The 20,518-nt window shown below is 32.7% G+C and overlaps 1 long non-coding RNA gene across 18 annotated transcripts; it reads right to left on the minus strand.

Annotated features, from left to right (window-relative positions):
• Positions 1-9,637: 9,637 nt before the first annotated feature.
• Positions 9,638-16,527, minus strand: LOC145128950 (uncharacterized). Of its 18 annotated transcripts, XR_013717216.1 has the most exons (9): positions 15,872-16,527; positions 15,604-15,716; positions 15,424-15,480; positions 13,817-14,773; positions 12,516-13,739; positions 12,311-12,406; positions 10,762-12,194; positions 10,540-10,626; positions 9,991-10,218 (listed from the first exon to the last, which is right to left on the minus strand). It is a non-coding gene; the product is annotated as an uncharacterized LOC145128950 (long non-coding RNA). The 18 variants fall into 18 exon arrangements; XR_013717208.1 differs by adding an exon at positions 9,638-9,888 and having other exon boundaries at positions 10,176-10,218; positions 10,762-13,739; XR_013717212.1 differs by adding an exon at positions 9,638-9,888 and having other exon boundaries at positions 10,149-10,218; positions 10,762-13,739.
• Positions 16,528-20,518: the final 3,991 nt, after the last annotated feature.

The raw sequence follows: 20,518 nt of genomic DNA on the forward strand, positions 1-20,518 counted from the left end.
GTATCGACTAACTGTAGATTATTTATTGCAAAACTGATGATTTGGATTTACAATGCAAGAATGTTTCCTAATTGATTGTGTTTTGTTTTTTTTTTTCACTATTCAAATTTATATTTATATTGTATTGTATAAAATCATGATTTTATTAAATAACTACAAATTCAGAATGATCGATCGGATATTCAAACCAGTGTATATATATTAATTTAAACTGATGATTATAAACTTACAGACAAAACATTTATGTTTGTAAAACAATAAAACTTTTAGTCATTACACTTTTGAATTTATCGATAGTGTTTTCGAATCATTAACACCCGTGGGTCCCACGGGTTTTCACCTAGTATACAATAAATATAGGAAAAAATAAATATAGAATTAATGTTATTTCAAATTATAGGAAAAATTAATACACATGTTCAGGGGTGTTAATTTTTTTTGCTAGGGATAGCATAATTTTATTTTCGATAAAATATAAAGAGTAATACCAAATTAATCATCTCAAATCAACAAAAACAGAGAACTTTCAATACACAAAGGCCGCGACATGAGAAACTGTTTGCTCTATTTGTGTCAATGGATTAATTCTTTAACTTCATAAATTAACTTGAATAATCATTAAATTTATGTTTATCTGTATAGGAAAAAAGCGTTTCACATGACAAAAAATGAAAAGAAAATGCATAATATCTTAAATGAAAAAGCATTAGGTTTAACTTCCCAATAAAAGTCAAAATCGAATGCCATAAAAAGAAGAGGAACTTATAAAATCCAGTATATATTCTTAATAACAAAACACTCAAGTTGTTGAATATGTTGGGGGAGGGGGGAGTCCAGTCAAGAAAAACATAGACAAATTAAACAGAGACGTTAAATGATGCTACTTCAATTCATTGTACAAAGAAATAAACTACTCGAAATTGATAAAAGCAAGCTCAAATAAACCAACCACTAATAAAACATAAAAGCAACCAATTTCTTGCTAAATGCTAGAGCTTGATTAAAAATTTTGTCAAATTATTAGATGCAAATTAAAGTAAGTACCATTGTTTTTATGTTTCATTGTTTATACCATTTTAAGGTCAAACAATAACATTTCATAATGCAAAAACATTTGGCTTGTCAACTAAAATCGGATACATGGTTGTGCTTGTTTGTAACACCTTTGAATCGTTTCTTAATCCGGGGCCGTGACTCGGAGATTAGTTGTTATAAGGCTTCGGGCCTTGGGGAAAGAGAGGTTTAGATCCATTTGGATGTGGGTAAAGTAGATTTTGTGATCCAAGAGTTCGATTTTGTGCTTTGGAGCACAAGGGTATATTGGTAAAGTAATGGTTCATATCTTTTATTGAATTTAAGGATTTTTAGTTCGATGTGTTTTAAGACAAAAGTAAATATATAGGGTTGTAGAGCTCCTCAACACCTTTCCGTGGATATAAGGATCGTCGAAAACGGACTTGGGACGCAAAAGTTATGGCCTTTGGAAGTTAGAATGGTAAAACGGCTAGTCGGGAGCGCTGCGCGACAAGGAATGTATGTTGGGCATTCGTGGTTGGATGATCGCGAAGGTTCCTTCGGGAACGCGGGGCGTACCATATGTACGTTGGGCGTTCGCTACTCATACTCAAACCCTATTTTGGGGTCTTGGAGCCTATTTAAAGGCCTTAACTCATTTTTAAACCTTCATACCTTCAGCCTCCACCCTCTTAAGTTGTTTCCTCGAAACCCTAGCCTCATATGGAATATTATTGAGCTTTTGAATGACTTGGGTGAGTTTTTGGTGAATTTGGAAGAAGAAGAACTCATTGGAGAAGAGTTGGATTGCTTAGAGCTTGTAGATCCTAGCTTGGTTTTCCTTGATCTATCTTCTGAAGGTAAAAAGTCTCAAACTTGATGGTTCATTTGCTAGTTCTTGCCTGTGAGTGGGTTTTTGTGCTTTTTGGTTCCATGAGTTGATTCTTGAGAGTATATGCTACTCCAGAAGTTTTGGGTTGTTTATTTTGATGTTTTAAAGGTCCCTTATTCATAAAGTTTGTATCTTGATGGTTGTGGACCAACCATGCATGGGTTGTTGATCTCTTGGTCAAGGTAGTAGACTAGATTTGGGTTTTGGGTTTCTTGAAGCCATGCAAAGGCATCAAGTTGATGACTTTATTGATTAAGACACCCATTAGAATTAGATCTGAGCCTTAGGTGTAAAGTCTTAAAGGATTAAGCACTTTTAAGAAAGTCCTTGGTCCTTTTGTTATGTTAAGAAGCTTAGGTTTGGTGTTGGGCTTTATTAAGTCATGCTAGGTCATAAAGTCAGGAACTTTATGACGTTAGACGTCCATTAGGTATGAACTTGAGGATTTGGTCTTTTGGTCTTAAAGGAATAAGACCTAAAAATGGAGTTAAAGTATGAGCACCGTACGTCGGGCGTAATGAGGTGGTACGCAGGGCGTACGCACCGAGGTGCCTTAATGGTCCTTTTTGGGCCTTGGGCCTTTTGGGGTTTTGGGCCATGAGTTGTTAGGTTAGATATAGGGAGGGTAAAATAGTCTTTTACCCATTGATCTGATAGAGTATGAATTGGACTTTGGACTATGAAAATTTCCTTAATTATTGATTAGGGATAATTTGGATGTGTTCGGTGTGAAGAGCTCGGAAGCAGCAACGTGTGTGGTTCGGTTATCTCTGCACTGAGGTGAGTTTGCTCAATATACTGTAGGACACTAGGGATTGTATGTGCTTGTAGTCTTTGTGACTCTTGTTGTATCTGTTGTATGTCTGTGTGCCTGTTTTCTATATGTATGTGGGGTGAAATAGACCAGGTACAGCCTTTAGCTGACATATGAGTTGAAATAGACTCGGGGGTGAAATAGACCCGGTACAGCCTTGCACTGACGTATGAATTGAAATAGACTCGGGGGTGAAATAGACCCGGTACAGCCTTGAGTTGACGTATATATATGGTATGCGGTATTTTGGGGAGCTCACTAAGCTTTGTGCTTACAGTGTATGTTTATAATGTGTTCAGGTACTTATGGTTCAAAAGGAAAGAGCTCGACATGATTGCATCGCATCCACCAATGTTCCGCACCCATGATTTGCTTTGTATTTGGATCTTTTGTTTGATACTGTTTTATATTCTGATGGTTTTTGAAAACGAATGAAAGCAGGGTTGTTTTGGTTATTTAAAAATAAAATTTTTACTTAATATTTGTGGGACGTTACATTGTTCATGATTTCTTTTGAGTAACTTCAGCAAACACTTACATACCGCAACAGAAAATACACCAACATGTTCACATGCAATATGATGTGTGTTTTAGTCTAAGAGGCCATTAATACACTCAAATTACATGAGAGAAATGGATCAAACTTCTTCAAGATATAAGTTTTACAATAGACAAACGTTAATAAACTCAACTTACATGAGCAACCCAATATTTGTGGAGATGTTTTCATTGATGTGTTACATTAAACACTTGGTGTTCATAAAAAATTCGAGCAACAGTCACAATATGAGATTACTTGAAACCTAGAAGTTAAATTACCCGAAATGAGAGAGTAATGAAGCAACTGTAACAACAAGAATCAATAACATCAATTTCCACCATCTGAACAAATCAAACCAACTCATCACACTTTTATCCTCAATTTGAACAAAATCAAACCGATTCATCAATTTAAGAAACATACCTTACTTAATCGATCTTTTGTAATCCGATCCACACGAAGCAATAGCAAACTGATGATGATTTAGGGTTTCTCATGAGCTCTTGACTTGCACAAATTTGTTTGAGGAGTAGCACTTTGACATACATACGATTGATCTGCCTAACTGCCTTATCCTACCTTATTCTTGGGAAATTTCGAGGGGTAGCACGGGCTACCCCTATCAATTAACTAGTTTCTCCCATGCATATGTTATGGTGTATGTTTCAAAAGGAAAGAGCTCGACATGATTGCATCGCATCCACCAATGTTCCGCACCCATGATTTGCTTTGTATTTGGATCTTTTGTTTGATACTGTTTTATATTCTGATGGTTTTTGAAAACGAATGAAAGCAGGGTTGTTTTGGTTATTTAAAAATAAATTTTTTACTTAATATTTGTGGGACGTTACATTGTTCATGATTTCTTTTGAGTAACTTCAGCAAACACTTACATACCGCAACAGAAAATACACCAACATGTTCACATGCAATATGATGTGTGTTTTAGTCTAAGAGGCCATTAATACACTCAAATTACATGAGAGAAATGGATCAAACTTCTTCAAGATATAAGTTTTACAATAGACAAACGTTAATAAACTCAACTTACATGAGCAACCCAATATTTGTGGAGATGTTTTCATTGATGTGTTACATTAAACACTTGGTGTTCATAAAAAATTCGAGCAACAGTCACAATATGAGATTACTTGAAACCTAGAAGTTAAATTACCCGAAATGAGAGAGTAATGAAGCAACTGTAACAACAAGAATCAATAACATCAATTTCCACCATCTGAACAAATCAAACCAACTCATCACACTTTTATCCTCAATTTGAACAAAATCAAACCGATTCATCAATTTAATAAACATACCTTACTTAATCGATCTTTTGTAATCCGATCCACACGAAGCAATAGCAAACTGATGATGATTTAGGGTTTCTCATGAGCTCTTGACTTGCACAAATTTGTTTGAGGAGTAGCACTTTGACATACATACGATTGATCTGCCTAACTGCCTTATCCTACCTTATTCTTGGGAAATTTCGAGGGGTAGCACGGGCTACCCCTATCAATTAACTAGTTTCTCCCATGCATATGTTATAAGTTTATAGTCGGAGTGTGAGATCTGATACCTAGAATGTGAGTTGATATATTGATAACTGGTTACTAATATGGTAATCTAGTCTAGTATTGATTCTAAACATATATTATATTATTTAACCATGATCTTGAAAATACATCTACTAACATAAAAGTTTACTCATTGTATTTAATTTTACTTGTATTTTTGCAACAAGTCCATTGTATGTTATTTTATTTGTATTTTTGCAACAAATGTAAGTTGTATCATACAAGATTATTCAATCGGACTTATACTCGTAAAATTAAGAGTCATTGAGATTCATTAACGTCTTTTAAGTTAACAAACACTTGGTATACACAAGGAGATAGTCATAATAGCTTATAATTTTTTTTACTCATATATTCAACGCCATAATCTCCTAATGATTTAATCATTAGTAGAAATAACAAAATCAAGCAAATCATAATACTTAGCTAAATAGTTTTTTAGGTAAGATTTCCTTTCGGTATAAATTATTTTCATATCAAGTGTGCTTAATGTGAAAGTGAATATGAAATAAAAGAAAAACAACTATATTGTAATTAGACATTAGTAGGGCTTTCAGACAACTGCGATGGGGATGGTGGTGTATCTTCTTGACTTTTTTTTTTTTTTTTTTTTTTTTTTTTTTGTTTTTTTTGTTTTTGTAATCAGTTAAAATGTTTTCTAGGTATCTTTACCCCTACGTGATCATTGTTCTTTTACTTGTTTTTTAGCCGTTTTTTTTTCTAGTGCTCCTAGTAGAACCAGGAAGGATGGATAAAAGTCACTTGATGGAAAGATGCTAAAAGAGTGGAGGTGGTGTTTTGATGGACTCGGTCTACCTTCTAATGCATCATAGGGTAATTTTGAATTGTTAGCATTGTATTATATTCATTACAAATTTGTCACATTCATTACAAATTTGTCGCAATATAAGTTAATCTGAATATTTTTCTAAAAAAATTTTGTTTTACCACTAGATAAGCTAATGAAGACTTTTTTTCAGAATATGTTTTTTTTTTCTTTTCAAACTCAAATCCAAACACATCATAATATAAAATATCATCATGTATTTATTGATATATTATTCATAATTTACTAGATAGTAAATGAGAAACCTTACCGAGTTATGACTTTAATGCAACTTTAAAAATCCATATATGAAATATGTATTTTTTGTTAATGCTATATTTTATGGATTAGTTGAAAAACTAATTGTTAACTATAAAGATAATTGATAGCTGAAAAGTAGATACTAATTAATAAAAAATAACATTTAGTAAAACTAACTGAAAATATAGATGAAATATTTAAATGACATAAAATGATATAAAATATTGAATTTTTACAATCAGTAAAAGATTTATTTGGAAAAACGTGTGTAGCTTACTGAAATATTAGTTTGAATACGTTTGTTTGTTTGTTTTTTTTAAAGCTAGCTTTATAAGCTAACATATAAACTATTTTTTAATTTTTTAAACATAACAACCTAAAAAATCTTGAAAAATAAATTAGTTGTGACATTTAAAACATAATCAAAATATGTTTCTTAATAATCATAATACACTTTATACAATGACAATATTTTAAGTCGGTATGTCTTTGTTATATGTAACAAATTGAAGGTAATTAAATTATGCTTTTATTTAATATTTATGTGAATGTACATATTTACAAAATAAATGCTTAATAGTTTATGTTATAAATTCGGTTATCAAATAAAGAATTCGATTACTAATCTGTTGCTCACTAATATCTTTTGTGGCACAAAAAAGTCTTTTAATCACAAACTTATAATTTACTTATTTAAAACAGAACTCAACGATATATTTTCTAACTTAAAAATCGATAAAATACTTTATTAAATATACAATCTATCCGTTTGAATTTTTACAAAAAACTAATACTAATATTTGAAAAATGTTGTTAGGCTATTGGTTGAATTTCCATACTATTTTTAAAAGGGCATTTGTAGTGATTGGATTAAAAGTGATGGTAGGTTTGTTGATTAGACTTTTTTTCAAGTCAAATATGAAATATGTGTCCTTGTACATCTATCTTTTTTGAATTGCTTGTTTTTATGGAACTTGTTCCACCTAAGGAAATATTTCATTACACCAAGTAACATGGAACAATGTTTTTACCATTTTAAACTAATTTAATTTGTTTAATGTTTATGTATAAATATAAAGGATAAAACGGGTTCACAATTGACGGACCTTGTGATTTTATACTCCAATTTTAGTTATACCATTCTTGGAAATAAGGTGGTAGTCAAAGCATTTTAATTGGATTTAATTTAAAAAAAAAGGAAAAGACGTTTATTATTTTGGTTTATCTTTAATTTACGTGATTTAATAAAAATAATTATGTGCTATTGTGACTCGTTAAGTTTCAATAAATCAACCAAGTTCAGAATTATTTTACAGTGTTTAGTGATATAGAACGTGATTAGTAAAACTAGCTAATAGCTAATAGTTGTTAGTTGTAAGTTTGAAACTAATAGCTGAAAGATGTAATTTTTATTTGTTATATGAATTTTGACAAAAATAACTAAAAACTTTTTGAAATGTATAAATTACATAAAATGACAATTGTTTAAAAAAAGATAGATTTATAAATATAGTTTTAAGGATAATTATGAACATTAATTAAAAAAACTCAATATTTTTTCTTAACCGCTATATGAAGTAGCTTTTAGATTTGAGGTTTTTTGTTTAGACTAAAAGTTAAATGCTCGTATTCAAACAAATTTTTTTTTTAAACTGAGCTTCCTGTTAAAAACTGAAAACCTAAAGTTCCAAACGCTCGTTGTCAAACATATCCATGATGTCTTACTCTTACATTAGAAGTTATACGAGAACTCTTACATCAAACACAAAAATCTCATTAACAAGGAATAAATATATAAAAGATTTTATGAGTCTATAATAATTGATCTATTATTTCAAATTTATAGATATCATATTTATTTTGTACGAGGATCAAACAACTTTCCTTTTTGATTCTCTTATTCTTCCCAATTTCATATATTTGAAAATTATTACTATTACACCGACCATACTCTTGTAAATGAGAAGATAACTAGCCTTTTTTTTTTTTTTTTTTGCTTTATTATATAAATGGATCTGAATTAATTCTTCTAATAAACATTGAATTGGGGTTTTTTAGTTGTTGCAAATGAATTTGATAGAAACGGTATACTAAACAATGATGACTATTGAATTATAGATAGCAGTATAGGTGTTCAAAATCTTGATGTTTTGTTATAAGATAAAGTTTCACTTTTATGCTAAAGTTCTTTTGTTGTTTTGAGATATGGGTGTTCCACATCATTGGCCTTCTCTCTTTTGAGATATGGGTTCGGTTTAAACTGGGGGTATTGTCCATGTTTTTTTTTTTTTTTTTTTTTTTTTTTTTTTTTTGTTATCTTATGATAAGTGAACAAACTTAGGATATTTTGAGATTTAAAAACACTTTGGACCGCTTTATAGTGGAATTTTACAAGTTTTACCCGTTAAAGATAATTACAACCCAAAAAAGTTAATATCCTTTTATACAATCAAGTCCAAATCCATTCTACATATTATAAGAGAAGAATGTAAGAAATTAGTATTCGAGTGTGAGCTGGTCACTCAAATCCCATGCAAAGCGAGCTGCATAATATGCGCTTCGACGGGTTATTTAAGTTAATTATGTGCGATTTATGAGGTATGGTATGGTCTGGTCAACCATATAGGATTAGCATATAGGATTAGTTATTTATTTGTGTGTTGGTTTTTAATGATTGAAATAAAGCTTATTTGGGTTCCGAGGAAAGAAGTTGTGGGGGAAAGAGACAGTCCACATAAAAACCAAATTACCTAATTATATCCAATTATATATATATATATATATATAATATATTTAAAAAACGTTTATTCAAGTTTTTGGTGAGCCAACATAAAAATGTTCAAATCGCCATCAAATCACACAACCAAGTAAAACTAGTGTTATACCCGTACGGTGGACGGCTTGACCGACAAATAAGTTATCGCTCTTTGTTTATATAATATTACTCTATAAAAAAATATAGTTTGCTATTTTAGGTTAAAAAATATATTTTTATTGGGTAAATTTCTCAACGTACAATGTTTATAATAGAAAAATGAAAGAAACCTTTGAAGCCTAAAATATTTAGAAACACATTATCAAATATTGGTGGAACCAATCTTAATGATGGTTGTGTAAAATACAATACCATTTTCAAAATGTGTTGTTAATCTATAGTAGAAGAATGTGAGGATGATTATGTGTTGCCCTTCGAGTTCATGAAACATTTTAAACCCATAGTAAATACATAAAACAAACTAAAGATCCCAACCATAGTTCATGATATTAGACTCATTTTAGATGCAGATTAAAAAGATTCAATATCATGTTCAAATATTAGACTCATTTATGACCAAAATATTTCATTTTGGATAAAATCTTTTACATTTGAAGGTCAAAATGGAAATATTAGAATACTAAGCTAAAAATGGAATGTGTTGAACGATTTAAAGGTCATTAAAAGCATACTCAGGCCCCGTTTGATAGTTGCTGACTGAGAAAGGTCTGTCTAAGTAAGAAATTCTGACTGGGTAAGAAATCATGCTGTTGAATCTGACTGAATGTGCTGACTGGTGCAAAATAACCATTTTACCCCGATGCTCTACACGTTTCTATGCAATATGATGATAATAATAATAATAACAACAACATTAATAATAACAAAAATTACAATAATAATAATAATAATAATAATAGACATTTATAATAATAATAATTATAATAATAATAATTATAATAATAATAATAGACATTTATAATAATAATAATAATAACTAGAAAGGTGACCCCCGCGTTGCGGGGGTCGGAAGGTGTCGCTTTTGTGTGGAAGTATAGTACATTGTTCTAATTGGTAGCTACAGTAAAGTATGTTGCTATTGTCTACGTTTCGCCCATTTACAAATACACAAATATGTTGTTGTATGCTATAATATAATGACCCTTTTGTGTTGCAAAGTAAATACCAAGTACGGCAGCAACACCCTGTTAAAAAAAAGTAAAGTATTACCTCTCGAATATTAAATAAACCAATGGGTAAGGCTAGGTTATGGCCAATACGAAGACCCTATAAAACAAACATAAGCAGTATAAAAATATGGACAATGTTTCAATACAATTTTTTAAAAATCAGTTGAGTATTAGTAATCGTATACCTAGAAATCAACAATACACACACTTTCGGTAATGTATCAAGTAGTATTGATGCGCAAAAACAAAAAAAAATCATCTTTTGACCAATTTACCAATCAACTTGCATCAGCTCCTTTTACCTCAGTAGAAACGTCATATGTTCTTCCTCCGTCCAGGGAACTCCTGCAATTCCATAAACAACCGTCTTATACTGGTATCACTAATAATAACAATACGAATAATGTAACTGGTACGACTTAAAAGAACAAACTCTAAAATTAATAATTTTGATTGAATTTATGGCTTGTTCTGTTATGCATCCGATTTTTCTGTAAGAATTTTGTACATAATAAAGGAAGTTTAACAACATTAATGAATGAATATAAACTTGAAAGTGTTTATATTAATTCAAATTGATACAGGGAATTCCAATAGAACAATCAAACCAAAAAATAATGGAAACAGATCAAATACCAAATACAAATAGTGTTCAAAATTACTTACCTTGACTGAGCTCAATGCCAGGTTTACCAAAAGAGACTGAGCAAGGCCTTGTTCCTCATATGTCCAACGTTTCAGTAGCATGTGTGCCTAAATTCATTTCATACATATCATCATGTCATCGTATTTATAAAAAATGAAAATCATAAAAATAGATAACGGGATTAATCGAACTGGCATACTTGCATTAATCGAACTGGCATGAAAAAATAGATAAAAAATCACCTGCGGTTGCGAATGTCCAACATACTTGCATTAATCGAACTGGCATGAGTATTTCAAAATAACGGGATCCATCTAAGGATCCAACATATAACACCTTCCAAAAAACATCAGGGGCTTAATTCGAGTGGTTTGAAAGATGAATGTGATTGTCACCGGAGCAAATGAAGTTGGTTTTGGAAGTGGCAATTTGGCTTTGAAGATTCGAAATTGATGTTTTCAAGTGGTCACTCCCTCTTAATCCAACAACACCACCAGTGCCCTGTAATTAGCAAGCACAAATTCAGTAAGCCCTAATATAAAATAGAATTTCAGAAACCCTCACCTTTGACTTTTGGGTATTTGAAGTTAAGTTTCCTCTCTTTCCATGGTAAAATACTATGTTTTGAATTTTGACCAATATACCCTTCCAAAACATAAGGATCCAGATCCTCTTTATGAGACATTCCAACATCAGATTTTTTATAACTATAGTAAATACTTTCTCATAAAGATACCCTCCTGTGTAATTTGCAAATGACTTCCTAAAACTAACATTGTTTTCTTTATTCTCATGTGGGATTCTTTTTCCGAAATCAGAAAGGGAATCAGAATCTGAATCAAAAGGGTAGGTGTAATCACCCTCTCATGTTACTCATTCTATTACTACCAAGTAATTAAAATTCTGATTGAAATGTGTCGATGTAAAAAAAGATTCTAAAAAAGGAAATTAACATATCTAGCAACACCAATGTAAAGATTATGATAAAAAAAAGACTTTTTCAAACTTTTTGCCTCAAATTATATTAAAAATAAAAAGTTTTAAGCATTTAGACGGAATTGACACTCCAATGAATAGAATCTCAATTCCAATTCCACATAATCAAACCAAATTAACTAAAAACTGAATATAAACCAAACCAAATAATCTCAATTCCATCAGTTGGTTTTGTATGTTCCATAATGCAATTTTTAGAAATCAAAGACAAATGGCTAACAATTATTTATTTCTCATCAACATACCATGCTAGTGTGCTATTATTAATGTGCACCTCTTTTCTCACAATGGTCGCTTAAGTGGGCAGTTTGCTAAGAGAATATAATATTTCTTTAATGTGTTGGGTATGTATAAGATTTTGATGCCGATATCAATTACAATTGCTTCTATAAAAAAATTGAATGGATTAGTAGTTTTAGTGTAAAAAAATGTCAAAGATTTAGTAAAAATGATACAACTTACCATCAATAGTTTCTGCATCTAAGATTAGATCAAGTGCAAATCAAAATAAGGAACTTGAATGCTTAACCCACAGAGGTTGAAATCACCTTGAATGGTAAAGGACAATGAAAAGCATATCAATTTGGACAAACAGAAACATTTTTTTTTACCCTTTACCTGTAGTAAGCGGAAAAAAATATAGTAAAGGACAATCTGGTTCAAGCATTTCATCAAGCAGCTGGGATACATTGTGAAACTCAACTTCAAAACTCAATATCAACTGGGTAGGGCATAATTAAATTTCATGTGTAATTGGAGACCTGTTCTATTAAACTGTAATGAATTTCACCTTACCTGTAAGGAAATTGAGTGACCTACTATCTATTAATCTAGTCACACGCTTCAATTTTTATTAGCAAGAGCAATCCTGCCAGTATTTGGTTTCCAGGTCTTCAAAGAGACATGAAGGGTAGAATAATGTCGGGAAACTGAACAGGGTAGGCCATCTGATTTCGAATGAATAAAATCGGAAGCGACCAAAAGAAGCAATGAAAATTACCTTGTTGCAAGTAGCTTTGATGGAACCGTCACCGCCAAGAACGAAAACCCACCATGAAGTCTTCAGGCTCAGCACCTAAGATTGTTAGCGGTAGTGAGGCGACGGAATTCCACCAAAAGCGGTGGTAAACAAAGAGGCGAGAAGAGGGAGTCGGGAATGGAAACAGGGAATCCGGCGGCGAAACCAGATCCTTCCCTCTGTGACGGTCGAAAATGAGGAGTGGGATGTGGAACAGTGGGAGACGGCGGTGGAGAGGATGGGAATGATTTTTGAGACGAAGGGGAGGCACAAAGCGGTGGAAAGGCAGGGATTAATGAGAAATGGGTGGAAGGTTCTCAATTGCGGTGGGAAGGATCTGGAAACACAACCATGGTATAGAGGATAGTAACCGCACGGCATGGATTAATGAGAAATGGGTAGAAGGTCGTAAGTAGAAGGGCTGAAATTGACCAAAAAAAAAAAAAAAAGGCTGTTTACTGTTAAACTTTAATATAATAATAATAATAACTAGAAAGGATCCCCTGCATTGCAGGGGTTGGAATAATGCAGGGGTTGGAAGGTGTCGATTTTAAGAGAAACTATAGTATATTTTTTGAATTGGTAGCCACAGTAAAGTATGTTGGTATTCTCTGCAATTAGTCCATTTACAAACACTGTAAAAAATGAATTTACATTGTGGTACTTCTTAATTGCATAGTATATTGTTGTAATAGTTTTTATTTGAGAAAATTTTGAAATCTTATCCTTTGATATGAACAACATCCACAATTGGTTTCCATGCCTCCACTTGTTCCTTTGTTCATACATTACACACATGACTTTTATCGAATTTTATAAACACTCATCAATAAATTTTCAACAATTATCGATACCTACAAAAAAATGTAGAAAACGAAAGCAATCATCGTTTAAAATACAGAAAAGGAAAGCAATCATCGCTTTGTTTCGTAAACACACATACATGCATACGTATCATGAAGGGGTTTGAGTTTGACCACTTTGAGTCGTGACACGTAGCTCTTAAATATATTTTCATTTCACAAAAGCATGAGCATAATCAATTTGGAATTTTTGGTCTCTTTTCAATATCAATTTGAATAATAAATGACTCCACAGGGAGGAAAACTTACCGGTTCCGTGATACAACTAAAGGATCAACACCCATTTTAGTGAATAGTAAAGAAGTTGCTGCATATTTCAGTAAGCGTTGCTTGATAAACTAAGCTGCAAAATCAAATCTTTTATCAGCTTTAATTCAAATCATTTTATTATAAATATTAAAACAGGACTTGAATTCTAACCTTTCCCACATGCCATCAAAGTCCTTGCTAGGAAGAATCAATTCACCAATGCTGGACAGTTGACTATAAGTAATAAGTTACAAATATAAACTTTAACAGTAGACATATTCCATAAACATAGACATCGAACACAATATCAAAAGACCTGAAAGACATAGACAACAAACATAATCTATCGCATTATCCATTATCTCCCATCAACAATTTGTTTATTGCAGCCTTTACGGTTTCAACATAATGGGTATATTTTTCAATGTGGTAAAGTTTTTCCACTTCATTCTTTAAAACACACCAAAAGTCCTCTTCATTAGACATGAACCACATAACAACAATTTTAGTTAGCCTCGACTGCTGCAGTTTTCCAAATAATGCCTGCATAAACTCATCATGTCAACACCACAATTCCAAAATAAATAAGGGCAAATTTGTAGAAAGTTAAGAAACTTCATACTATAGGCAAAAATGCTTCCACTACTTACCAAATTACCTGGAAGGGCAACAAAGGCAAAGGATCAAAATTCCAACTAAGATCATCACCTTCACCACATAAATAAATATGTGCATCAGGGCGTGTTTTACCATCTGTCGAATATATAAATTTCAAGACATATTGTCTACATAAATGATATTTAATCTTATCCGGTGAATGTTGAAACTGCTTTCTCCAGTCCTTATAAACTATTCTTTTATTCAACAGAGGGGCAGTATTGTCAATTCCTGCTTACATGCTTTCCCAGCTATAACTGAAACTTTTTCCAACCTGAAACACAAGAAATAGATTAATCACAAACAAAACCCACAAAACAACCCATCGTTCATGTTCATGTTTTCCATGGTTTGCAGGTATCACCAGAACTTTCTCCAGTTCTTATAATCCAACAATTGTCCAAACAGAGTCAAAACAACAACTTTTAAATTATGTTCATGTTTGCCATATTGTGTAGCTCCTCTGTTTATCTATGAAAAAAAGACAATGAAACCATTAGAAAACTTGTTCCAGGAAAATTTTAGACCAAATGTGGCTCACAACAGTCGTGTACAAACTTTAACCGAGATGAAAGTGAAAAACCCAAAATAGTGCATATCGTAAATGAGAAAGAGTTGATATGTATAATGGTTTAATTTTCTTTCATAAGGTACCAGTCCAAAGCAAATTTGAAGGCATATGGTTAAATCAATCCTACATTCATATGGTGGCATGGAGCACAAATCAGCAAAAGCATATATGTATACATGTAAAGAAGAACAAATGAGAACTCTCGCTTCATACAATACATGTGACAGGACCAGACCAATTAAGTGGAATATCATATATTTCCAGCCACAATTAAGCCATAAAGCAATAATGATACTAAGAATCATGATTTCCTAAACTTCTATAATTATTTTTAATAATGAAATGCCATTGGATAATATAGACATTTCTTTTTATTTTGAATCAAAAATACTTTATGACAATATCTATATTATCCAATGGCATTTCATTATTAAAAATAATTATAATTAATGATAATTATAAGAGGCTAACCCATAGCGACCAATACATGTCTATATCTTAAGTTCAAAGCATGGAATTACAGTACCTACACATGGGTAGAAAAACTTACATTGGCAGTGTAGCTTGATCTATTTCCATCCATGGTTTCCAAGTAACGTTGTTGTTGCTACAGAAAAAAAAAATAGGACAATTACATATAACAATTCACACAGCAACAGAAAAAGGTGATAGAACTGTAAATCAAAGTAACTATAAAACACAATAGAAACAGAAATTAAACAGCAAAAACCTGAAGAAGATAGCGACGAAGAGCAAAGAAGCGGAAGAAAGCAAAACATCAAACACCTTGTGAGCATAAATCAAATCCAACTGTATACCGTTTAAAAGATCTTTCTTTAATATCTGTAAGAAAAATTAGACAGACAATAGAAAGAAATCAAAATAGGATAACAATTTTCTTGTTAATCGAAACTGGAGTAATAGACAAAACACACACAAATTCAATACAAACAAATATTAAAAGAGACAGAAATAGAGATGTGTTGATTAGAGCTTACTTTCACTCAAGAGTTGCACTGTGCGTCCTTGTAAGTTGAACGAATCTCACATTAGCCAGCATTTGAGAGTGGACTCCAGAGACCTAGCCATTATCGATTCCATAACTCCTCAGTCGACTTTTTGCCACTCACTTTCCAAAACAACCCTTTCAATCAACAACCGCCTACAATGTGTACCTTCCAGTATTGGTATTTGAACCGGCAAGTCAGCCAACCCAAAATTGCAAGCCAAACAGCAACCCTAAAAACCCTACTATCCACCAGTCGACCATCGTTTCCCCAAAACCCAACGACGACTCAGAGGAAGAGGAAAAATGAAGCAGAGTGCGCGATCGAAGGGATTGGAAGCGATAGCGATCGAAGGGACAGTTGAAAGAGAGGATCGTCAGGTCATTGTTAGGGAGATGTCAACAACTTTTACAAAGAATAGAAGACACTGGTGAGTATCTAACGGGTATAGGGAGAACCAAAGAGGACAGAAGAGAGAAGGTGGAACGTATCTGGGAAGTATGCGGTGGAGAAAGGTCAGAAAAGGAAGTCGGGAACGGAGACGGAGAGACACCAATTGATCCGTATCGGAAGCAGGTTGATGGTTGAGGTAACGATATTGGGTTTAGATAGAAGAAGGAAGAAAATGTGGATGTTTATCAGAGATGGTAAGGCCAAAAAAAAGTGAAGAAGAATCGAGAATCTGGTCAAAGTTTCAAAGCAGTCAAAGGCAGTGGAGTCAAAGCAGTCAAAGGCGGTGGAGCTGGACATATGTTCGAAAATAGAAACACGTGTCAATTCCAATGTAGATAATGATGTAAAAGGACCTGTTGTAAAAAATAACCAAAAAAAGACGACATTTACCATATAGAAATAAAGAGGGACCATTTCTCCAACCTCTTAGGAAGTTCACTGTTCCTAAGAGTGGATAACTTTAATATATTATAATAATAATAACTTCCAACATAATAGATATTAAATATATTATTTTTGAGATAAAATACAAAAAACCTTTCAGCTTGCTGGTAAGCATCATTCCTTCTACAAAGGAGACCCAAGTTCTATTCCTGGAACCTTCAATAACTACGAATTTGTATCCAAGCCAAGGGTACTATTGGAAAACCTTGCTTTCTTTCTCAGTCAGCCATCTCCCAACATCTTTCTCGGTCAGACCTTGCTGTCACCCATAAACAGGGCCTCAGGCATCTAACCTTTATATCCATTCACAATTGAGTTACTCCATATAAGCTTTATAGTTTACACATCCTCCCTAGTAGTCTGGCTTCTTTTGAATTTTCAACCACGACCCTTTCGGGCTCTTCATCAATGAGCCCAGACATTTAATCTTACAATTAGTAAAAGTGCAGGAAAAAAACAAAATGATTCATAATTGCAAATAAAAGAAAGAAGGTAATGAAAGCAGCATATCTTGAATTCAAAATAATAAAAATCGAATGCTTGTTTGAAACCAAATAAAAGAATCAAGGTAATTGGTATTCTTGTTGTTTTGATAATCCAATGTAGAGCATACCTTTTGTTTTTTTTTTTTTTTTCCTTTTGGCTTTTCTGCTTTTGGCCATATTTCATTCACACCAACTCCTTTTAAGTGACTTGTCAATAAAATATTTCTTGATTATCAAAGTCGAGGCACAAGTGCATAAGCTTTGGTAGAGCATTTGACCATATCTAAAAAGTTATCAAATATGTGTGGTATAATATCAAGCATTTTTAATGTTAATTTTGGAATCTTACATTGAATATACACAAAATAAGGATCTTCAGTCTTAATGCCATCGAAAGCATTAATGGTGGATCCAACCAATGCAACATATAAGACTATCATATTCTTTGGATTCCAGAATCGAGGAAAAATATATTAAAAAAATAATTATATTAAAAAAGAATTATAAAAAAGGGTAAATTACACCGATCGTCCCTCGTGCATATGTCAGAAAGCATGTTTAGTCCATATTTTCAAAAATTAACTCGGACCGTCCCTCCTTTTTTTTAAACTTGCACCATTCATCCCTCTAGACATAAAAAGACTAGTTTGCCTTTAATAATTTCTGTTTTAATTTTCTTTTATCTATTAATCATTTTTAGACTTAAAAAAAAAAGAAAAAAAAATATCTCTACCAAACCCTCCCCCTCTTTCCCTTTCCCTTTACCCAGTTTCTTTCGTCTCCTTCATTCTTACCATTACCGACAACCACCCAAAACCTAACTCTTCGGCGAGACCACATAACTTTCTCCTTCTTTCTCCGGTGATGGCAACAGAGAAGTCCTCTTCTTTTTCCCCCACTTTCAAGCTCATATCTCATTCCCTCATCGTCTGTAAATTTGTTGTAAATCAAGGTCGATAAAATGGTGGATGAAGTGGCAAGAGAATATGCTAGCAAGGCTTTGTTTTACAACCCACGTTCTTATTCTCCCTCCAATGGGTCACCAGATATGTCTCCTCCTTCCTAACGCTTCAATCGACGTGTTCATGGTAATCTTTACAAACAAAACTTTGAAATGGATTTGAAGAAGGCTACAAATGAGCTCGTGCTTCGTGTCCAGCTTGATGAAGCGATTTATCTCAAGATCAATAATAAGGTTCTTGGTCTTGGAATCAGATTTGATCGGAAGTGGTCTTAATTTGCTCTATAGGCCAAAGTAAAAGATTGAATTGGTTTCGTTAAAGCTAATAGATTTAATGAGAATTTGGGATTAGGGTTTGCGATTGACGGAAATTTTGGGTTTTTTTGGTGAAGTTATAGAGAGCTAGATCCAGGTGTATGAGAAAGAAGGAGAGAAATGGGGTGAAGATTTTCGACGGTTTTCCATTTTTCGATGGTGTTGCTCCATTTTCCGGTGGTGGTCCGGTTGCCAGATTTTTACTTTAAGGGGAGTGGGTTCGTGTGTGGCAGATGGAGATTTAGGAAGGGACAAATGGGGTGGGGGTGGGTAGCCATGATATGTTTACCCTTTTTTTAAATAATAATAATAATAATAACATTAAATTAAATGGAAAAAAAATACACAAAGGGCATTATGGTCATTTTAGATCTGGCGGGGACTACATTCATAACAAAAATGCATATTAGGGACGAAGCGTGCAAGTTTTAATCAAACGAAGGATTGTCCGAGTTAATTTTTGAAAATAAGGACTAAACACGTTTTCTGGCATATGCACGAGGGACGAGTGGTGTAATTTACCCTATAAAAAATAAATACACAAGTTGCTACATTTCAAGTCTAGAGTTAAGTAGAACCAGCCATCTTGCATATTCTCTCCTAGAACATAACTCACCTGCCTTGAATTAATTATGTAACTGAATGGCAGGTGATTAATGGTTATTTTTATCAATTAATTAATATAAAGAAATTAATTCTTGACAATAATAATAACAAACAAAATACTTCCTCCATTCCAAAAAGGTAACATTTTTTTATTTTTTATTTTCCCAAGAAAAGCAAGATTTCAATTTTTGGCAAGTTTGGAATACAAATATACTATTATAACCATTTATTTATTGTCCTAAGGATATTTTTTTTGGAAAAACTGTAACTTGTAAGTTAAATACAACAGAATACCTTCAGATTCTTCAACCACAATAAAACCTCTTGCTGAGTAGGATCTGTAAAAACTGAAACTACTACTCTTCCAGGCTTTTCTTTTCCCCTCTTAATATGATCAATTACTGTAATGTAATTAAATGATGAAAAAGATGTATCATTCAGCTACAATAACACCACAAATGCACCAAAAAATTGCGTCAAAATCTTTGATCAATGAAACCATCTAGAAACTATAATGAATGAAACCATCTAGAAACTATAATGTATCTTCTTCTGTTGTTGCATCAACTTCTTCAAAAACTTTTTCCAACAAATTCTTCTACCTTTTGTTTTGGTCAAAAAATAATTGAACTAAAATGGACTAAAGTGTATGAGAGGCTATGATGTTTAATATAGACCAAATGAGTAATGTGAATCAAAGCAACACAAATCGTTTACAAGGAAAACCCTTTATCCTTGTTAAGATCTCCGGCATAAAACCTTGGGAGGTGATAATGATCACCAGCCTTGATGTTTTTATTGATTAAAACGAAAGTTACAGAGAAAATGGAATGAGTATGAGTACAAGTGATAGTATTATGCTAAGTCCCGTGTGTAGTGTAATGAATACTAGTGTTTTATATAGTCAAAACCTAATAACTAGAGCTCCAAAAATTTCGGGATCCTCTGAGATTACTTATAGCCGTTGCTTGACTTGGTCCTCCGGGTCTTTTGCATGGTTAAGACGACTGTACGTTGAGAATGTGACTTTGACTTGGTTATTTCTACACATGTGAGTAAGACAAAAGAACAGATAGTCGTTATAATAAAATAAAAAATATTATTCAAGATCCTGAAGTATATTCGGGATCCTGGGGTTTGAGGATCCTGAGCCTCTGAGGATCCTTAGATGTGAGGATCTCGAAGTAGTTCCGGGATCCTAGCCCTAACAATTGCCCCCCAAGTTATTCCTGAAAATAAGTGAGTTAGTTTCGAGAATATTGAAGGGATAATTTAAATAAAATAAAGAGAAAATGGATAATGGTAATTTTCGAATTTAAGCCTTAACGGCTTGGATAATTCAAATTCCCACGGGTGGATTACTAGCCGTTATCA

Source organism: Lactuca virosa, chromosome 8 (assembly GCF_052849685.1).
Source record: "Lactuca virosa cultivar CGN04683 chromosome 8, Lactuca_virosa_CGN04683_v6, whole genome shotgun sequence".
Lineage (NCBI taxonomy): Eukaryota > Viridiplantae > Streptophyta > Magnoliopsida > Asterales > Asteraceae > Lactuca > Lactuca virosa.